The 7,327-nt window shown below is 31.7% G+C and overlaps 1 protein-coding gene across 1 annotated transcript in view; it reads right to left on the reverse strand.

Moving 5' to 3' along the window:
• The window catches only part of LOC117100751 (acetylcholine receptor subunit alpha-like 1), a 43,808-nt gene extending 39,754 nt beyond the window's left edge, over positions 1-4,054 (reverse strand). The window contains exon 1 of the mRNA XM_033240547.1: positions 3,642-4,054. The gene's annotated coding sequence lies outside the window, so the exon portion shown is untranslated. The remainder of the gene's footprint in view (positions 1-3,641) is intronic.
• Between the last annotated feature and the right edge of the window lie 3,273 nt (positions 4,055-7,327).

Here is a 7,327-nt window from a genome sequence, read left to right on the forward strand (position 1 = left end):
TAGGTCTACTTTTGTAATGCCAAGCTTGCAGTAAAGATGTAAAACGTCCATGGCTTCTTAGCGCAGGAATGATTTTACCGAGACGTTACCGCATATTGTGGCAAGTCTTTATCCAATACTTATCCCTACGCTACCAGCTTGACTTTAAAAACGATCACTAAGGGAACTATTTAGAATCAAGCATTACAAAGAGTCGTGGTTAAAGGTTTTAAGCATGATTAACCAGCGATAAAAATCAGTGCGCAAAAGAGGGATGACTAGGGTTGTCTTGGTTCAATGTCACTCTCGGGTGATATGGAAATGGCAAATTTCAATGATCTGCTTATGGTTAGAAATGTTATGATGCAACGCTTCCAAGTAGCTGGTAATTTGTGCAGAATGGGGAAAACACAGGCGTTTATATTGACTTATAGGGATATATTTTATTACGGTATTGTTTTATTTTTTCAAAAATATTCGTACAATTTTAGGCTAACGCAATATTTTACTTAGAAATCAAATTAATAAAGAGCTTAACAACAGTTAAAGTATATAAGGGTTCAAGTAAACCTCATTATAAATATATCATATTTCATTGAATTTCAATGAATTTGAGTATTATTTTGCCATGGTGCTTTACACTATTCAACACACTGCGGCGAATGTGTGAGAAGTAGCTTATTCACATTAGTCGTTACAGCCTACAATGTGAAAACTACGCGCCAAACGCGCCAAAACACCTGCATTAATCAGGATAAAGGGCTCAATTCCAATAGTCGTGGGATGGACTATTTGATTGTAAACCAACCTCAATTGTGAAAAACAACGGGTCCATGACGAGAGAACTGCTTGAAAGATTGATTCGAGCGTCTGCCGATCAAACGTCGACCACCTCACGCGCCAAAAACGCTAACCTATTTTTCTTACAGCCACGTAATCTGTGTCCCTGTTAGCTATAATCTGTATTGATTAACTAATCACTTGGTTGTATGCAAGGTGTATAATTGCCAGCAACAAAAAGAAACATAAGACTAAAGATACCAAAATCATTACATTTAATTAAAAGTATTTTGTGATAGGCCTACCATGACACCGGTATCCATGGCCTTGCGCTAGTTGGAATTCAGTGGGTGTTTGGTCTACTGCATTGCTAGAGTTACGCGGGTCCCCAACGAGTATGAAATTGAAATGATATGAAAATGTATGGTGATTACGGTGGTTTCCAAATCAAATTATATCAATTAATACACGCGTTAGTGCGTGTACTAGCTACAGCAAGTAAGAGTGTCAGTGGTTTGAATGATTCACACAGAATCTAATATTGTTTAAATGGTCAGATCCTGAGAAAATATCACGAAGGGGAACTAGAAGTGCGAAGTACGAGTATTGCACTTATGAAATGTCGATCTAGTGCGAGCTCTGGATTAGAAGGATACACTAGTGAATCTAGTACAATATTAGTTATGCTAACAATAGACAAAAACAAATTATAGCAGTTATTACAACGTGTACATTACGGAAGAAGTGTAGGTGTGAGCGCAGTTCACGGACAATTTCATGATAGCTGACGCGTAATTTGTAGTATGAACGAGCAGGCGATATGCCTCTGATCAGGAAAAGTGGAAAATAAAACACATCAGCTGAGCGTGTAAATATTATGTAAGTTATGGTACCGTTGTAAATTGTAACTAGATGACAGGATATTACAAAGAAATTAAAGTACGCCTGCGCTTATTTTTAAAGGCCGAATACCCCCGTCGTTCATTCATAATAATAATAATAATAATAATAATAATAATAATAATAATAATAATAATAATAATAATAACAATAATAATAATAATAATAATAATAATAACAATAATAATAATAATAATAATAATAATAAACCTAATAATAAACCTAATAATAATAATAATAATAATAGAGATGATAATGAGGATGATGAAGATGATGATGATAATAGTAATAGGCCTAATATATTGATAATAATAATAATAATAATAATAATAATATAAATGTTAATAATAGTAGAGGAGTGGTAGACAATAGGGTCTAATGATAAATATTAATATCAAATAAGTATACTACTTAACAGTAATTATATAGTGCCTCTCTATAAAACTATCTGTAATAATGCATAATTACAACACTTGGAAATATATGTCGTATTAGTTTTTACATCAAAGTTGTCCTCATAAGCATTAGACAACGTCATTTCTGGCAATCTAAAAGGCTTATGCCGTGCTAAATCCGAGTAAATTGACCTATTTTGATTTAAAAAATAATATTTCATAAGAAAAGTCAACATATAAATTATATTTAAATACTTGCTTGTAAAGCTTGTATATATCATTTCTAGTATGTGCATCTTGTAACGTCCTAAATTCGTGTTCATTTCAGAAATATAATTAAGAGTTGGTGTATTTAAAAGTAGTAACAAAAATTACGATTTGCCGAGATAAAAGTTTATTTGTTGGCGCAGCCGCTACGGAGATGAATAGTATCGTCCCACGGGTATCAAAGATGATGAAGAAAAATGATCTATTAAGATCTGAACGAGTAACGTTTTCAAAACATACCGGTACATATTTTCAATCATTCAACCAAGACACATCCCCACTCCCACTACAGAGCTTCCATCCCTCGTCAGATCATGGTCTTAATAATATTTCCTCCATGGTGGAATGTATAATTGGATTAAATCAAACGTTTAAAACGCCTGAACACGCGTGACTTTGACATAAGTGACGCTTATCATGATATGAAAACCTGTCATCGACATGTTGCCGGCACATTTAATTGTAATTTCCTAAATGTGACAAATAAACCCAAGAAAACTACAATCGTACATACCACGAGTTATAAGTACCGTAACAATATGTACCATGAGTTTCAAAAAATAATAAAACTTATCAATTTAATATTATTAATAAAATTATAGTAAAAATAAAATGTATTATATTAATTATGATTATGATAATAATAATAATAATAATAGGCCTATGATTTTTAATAATAATATGATAATGATTATGAAATTGATAATGATAAAGATAATGGTATATATGATAATAATAATGATTATTATTATAATTCAATATAGTACAGTATGTCTGGATTATACATACATTACGTATATATAAATATATAATTAGGCCTATATAGATTTGAATTTTCGTGAATTGAAGACAATTTTGCATTAATGTTCGCACTGTTGTGTGGTCGCACACATGCACTTTTGTTTTCCTTAATAATTCGATAACGATATTATGACGAGATATATTAAGCAGGTGGTATAGGTTGGCTCAACATTCGTTCAACTAATTTACAAAATTGAATAAAGTATGTAACCATAATATTCAATTATCTTTCTATCATATTTAATTATCGTACTAATAATACATATTATTAGGTTTAGTCAGGCAACATGATTTAAGGGAAAAACAACTATGAACCAGGCCTATATTTTAACCATAATCTACTTTTTTTGTATAGGCCTACTACACAACACAGCTTAAGCAAGCTGTACACTTTTCCTTTAATCATAGGGACCTAAAATTTTGACTATCTAACACCGTCATAGTAGTTCTTGTTCTTATCTAAACGTTTGAAACCAAGAGTGATACGGTTTCCTATAGATTATCATCTGGATAACTTACCTGTTAAATGATAAGGATATGCCTACTACATTTCCAATAGATATACCGAATAGAAACCCAAAACAGTGTTTAAATATCACAATTGATCACTTTAAAAACGCATACAAACTTCAAAACGCTTAAATCAGATCAAAGATGAAACGCCACAATACTAGTAACCTCACTTCGCCTTCCGTAATTTCTTTATTCGTTAAAATAACACACCTTTTCCGCCCCGTTGATATAAAAAAAAAACACGTTATGTAGCCTGTGGAAATAGTGTCCCTTGTCTAGATATCCAGTGGAAATTACTCTACTAGCCCCTTACTCTCATATATGAGGCAACAGCTGGTTCGAGCCGTACAATAGCGAACGCGGGTAAAGCACAGCATGAACAGTTCAACGCATGGCACACTCACGTATGTCTTTCAATCAGGCCTTTTGGACGACGGGCAGAGCGAGAGCTTGCAACGAGTTGGACGAAACTATTTCGAACGCGGGTTGGTTTGTCTTCTCCATAATTACAACATCACTAATTAATTGTGGAAACAATTAACGTATGTGTTAATGGAATAGATTCTTAAAAAAAAATCGATGCCACTACAAAAAGACGTTTTAAGACATTGGGGTAAAATATTAGGTACCGTATTGATATTGTTTATGAATGTTTATTCAAAATCAATTTCAAATTACAATAAGCTATTTTCATGCGTTTTTAAGGTAGTCTATTTAACAAATAAGAACACATTGCCTCAACAAATTAAGACCTTTGATAGGATGAATGCTTTGTTATTGGAAGGCAGTAGTGACAAAGTCATTAAACCACATCATAACTGTATATTATTTAATTTTTTGTATTGCAGTATTATTATTTACATTATTAGCTGAAAAGTATAGTCCACGTATAATAAGTTTTGCCAGTGAGGGACACAGCTATCTGTGAAGTAAACAGATAAATCAAATTGAATCTGGAATCTTATAATAAGGAATATTATATAACAAATTGATCAACAATATGAATTTCTTGGCTATAAAGTGTCTTTTCAAGCTTGGTTTCCATACAATCGATACAAGCTATCGCCGAACGTTTTTCGGTGATGCTGAATGGTCGGTCGAATCGGGGAGCTTTCCGATTGCGGGGCGAACTGCTACTCAGTACAACAGTTGCATTGTAGCGATTTTAAGAAAACCAGACTTTAAAGACGTCTGGATTTCCTTCCGTCCATAATCATAATAAAATATTTCCAGTGTGCCAAATTGATCGATGGCGCAGTCTAGCATTTAGTCCGGAGTATGTTTTGACACAAATGTCCGTTTTAAAATCAACTTTGATGAAAGGAATTTAGTCGGATTTTTAAAAAGGGGAAGGTTCATTCTTAAGCCGGGCACACATTGTGTCGCACGACGGTTGCGACCGTCAGCCGACGAATACATCCGACCTCTGTGATCGCTTGATGACGGGACGCGCGCTCGTTGCGTTTGAGTATGGAATTGTGTCGGCTAAGGACCGACGCGTCGGCACCGTCGGGCGCAGTGTGTGCCCGGCATTAGGAAGCAGAGAAAGAATAGTCTTTGTTCGGAATCTTGATAAGCAGTGATTTATTAGCAGAACGGAGCCAATCACGAATTACTCTCTAAATTAATGTGCTTTTATATGCGTTAATACCGCTGTCTCACTAAGTGTGAGTCAAATTTTCTAGAAATAGTGAATTTATTAAAAAAAAAAAATTGTAAACGAGGTCAAGTTTCATGGCTCTCTTAATATCATCAATCTTCCGTTTCCGAGAGAAATTCATAAATAAATAAAATGATCTATACACCGTTGCTAGGAAAAGCAATGGATGCCTTATTAAGCTTACTCTGGTATTTTTTACAGCTTAGCATTGCTTATTTTATATTAGTTTATTTACCAATATTTTAAGGAGGTGCTTTTCACAGGAAATACGCGCCCCCCTCTAAAGCTGACATACTGACATCGCTCGTTGACAACCAACCAACGGCACTGTGTGTGCCCGACTAATAAAGTGGCCTTCTCCATACTATAGTATGAATGGTTACTAGTATGAATGGCACACAGTACATTACACTCATTCCTATCCATCCCCACTCATATTTTTATAACTGCATTTCCTTTTTACCTCATCCCCATTACCATACCCATTTCAATTCCTATTTTCATTCTTATCATCCTCATTCTCATTTTGTTTTACATTCTTATTCTTATTATCATTGTTATTGTATTTATTTATTATTTATTTACTTATTTATTTATTATTTATTTATTATTTGTTTTATTTATTTATTATTTATTTATTTTTATAACTGTATTTTCTTTTTACCTCATCCCCATTACCATACCCATTTCAATTCCTATTTTCATTCTTATCATCCTTATTCTCAATTTGTTTTACATTCTTATTCTTATTATCATTGTTATCGTTATTTATTAATTTATTATTTATTTACTTATTTATTTATTATTTATTTATTATTTGTTTTATTTATTTATTTATTTATTATTTATTTATTTATTTATTTTTATAACTGCATTTCCTTTTTACCTCATCCCCATTACCATACCCATTTCAATTCCTATTTTCATTCTTATCATCCTCATTCTCATTTTGTTTTACATTCTTATTCTTATTATCATTGTTATCGTTATTTATTTATTATTATTTATTTACTTATTTATTTATTATTTATTTATTATTTGTTTTATTTATTTATTATTTATTTATTTTTATAACTGCATTTCCTTTTTACCTCATCCCCATTACCATACCCATTTCAATTCCCATTTTCATTCTTATTATCCTCATTCTCATTTTGTTTTACATTCTTATTCTTATTATCATTGTTATCGTTATTTATTTATTTGTTATTTATTTACTTATTTATTATTTATTATTTGTTTTATTTATTTATTTATTTATTGCATTTCCTTTTTACCTCATCCCCATTACCATACCCATTTTAATTCCCATTTTCATTCTTATTATCCTCATTCTCATTTTGTTTTACATTCTTATTCTTATTATCATTGTTATCGTTATTTATTTATTTGTTATTTATTTACTTATTTATTATTTATTATTTGTTTTATTTATTTATTTATTTATTTATTGCATTTCCTTTTTACCTCATCCCCATTACCATCCCCATTTTAATTCCCATTTTCATTCTTATCATCCTCATTCTCATTTTGTTTCACATTCTTATTCTTATTATCATTGTTATCGTTATTTATTTATTAATTATTTATTTACTTATTTATTTATTACCGTATTTATTTATTATTTGTTTTTATTTGGCATGTAAGCAATTATATCTCATTAGTATTCTTACCAGCAATTCTACAGCTCTGAGCATAGTTCTTCAGTATAGTCGTCTACCTACAGGCAAATCGGTAACCAGGTAGATGGGCTTACGGTATCACTGATAACACCATTGTTTGATAATAAAGACAACAGTGATCTTAATTGCAGCACTGTTTACCTAATTTCATCCCTAATATGACTTATATGCGGCAACAATCACTGCTTTGTGGCACATAATGTCATAATATATAAATCCAAGATAACAGTCATTATTATTGAAGGTTGTGCAGAATATCGAATTTCTAATTACTCGGATGCGATTATTATCAGTGTGTTACCATTTTGGGTAAGCTTGAAGTGGCAGTCTTAATATATATATATATATAT

This window comes from Anneissia japonica, unplaced genomic scaffold, assembly GCF_011630105.1.
Source record: "Anneissia japonica isolate Jap-2015-1 unplaced genomic scaffold, ASM1163010v1 scaffold670_len1213532_cov191, whole genome shotgun sequence".
NCBI classification, from domain to species: Eukaryota; Metazoa; Echinodermata; class Crinoidea; order Comatulida; family Comatulidae; genus Anneissia; species Anneissia japonica.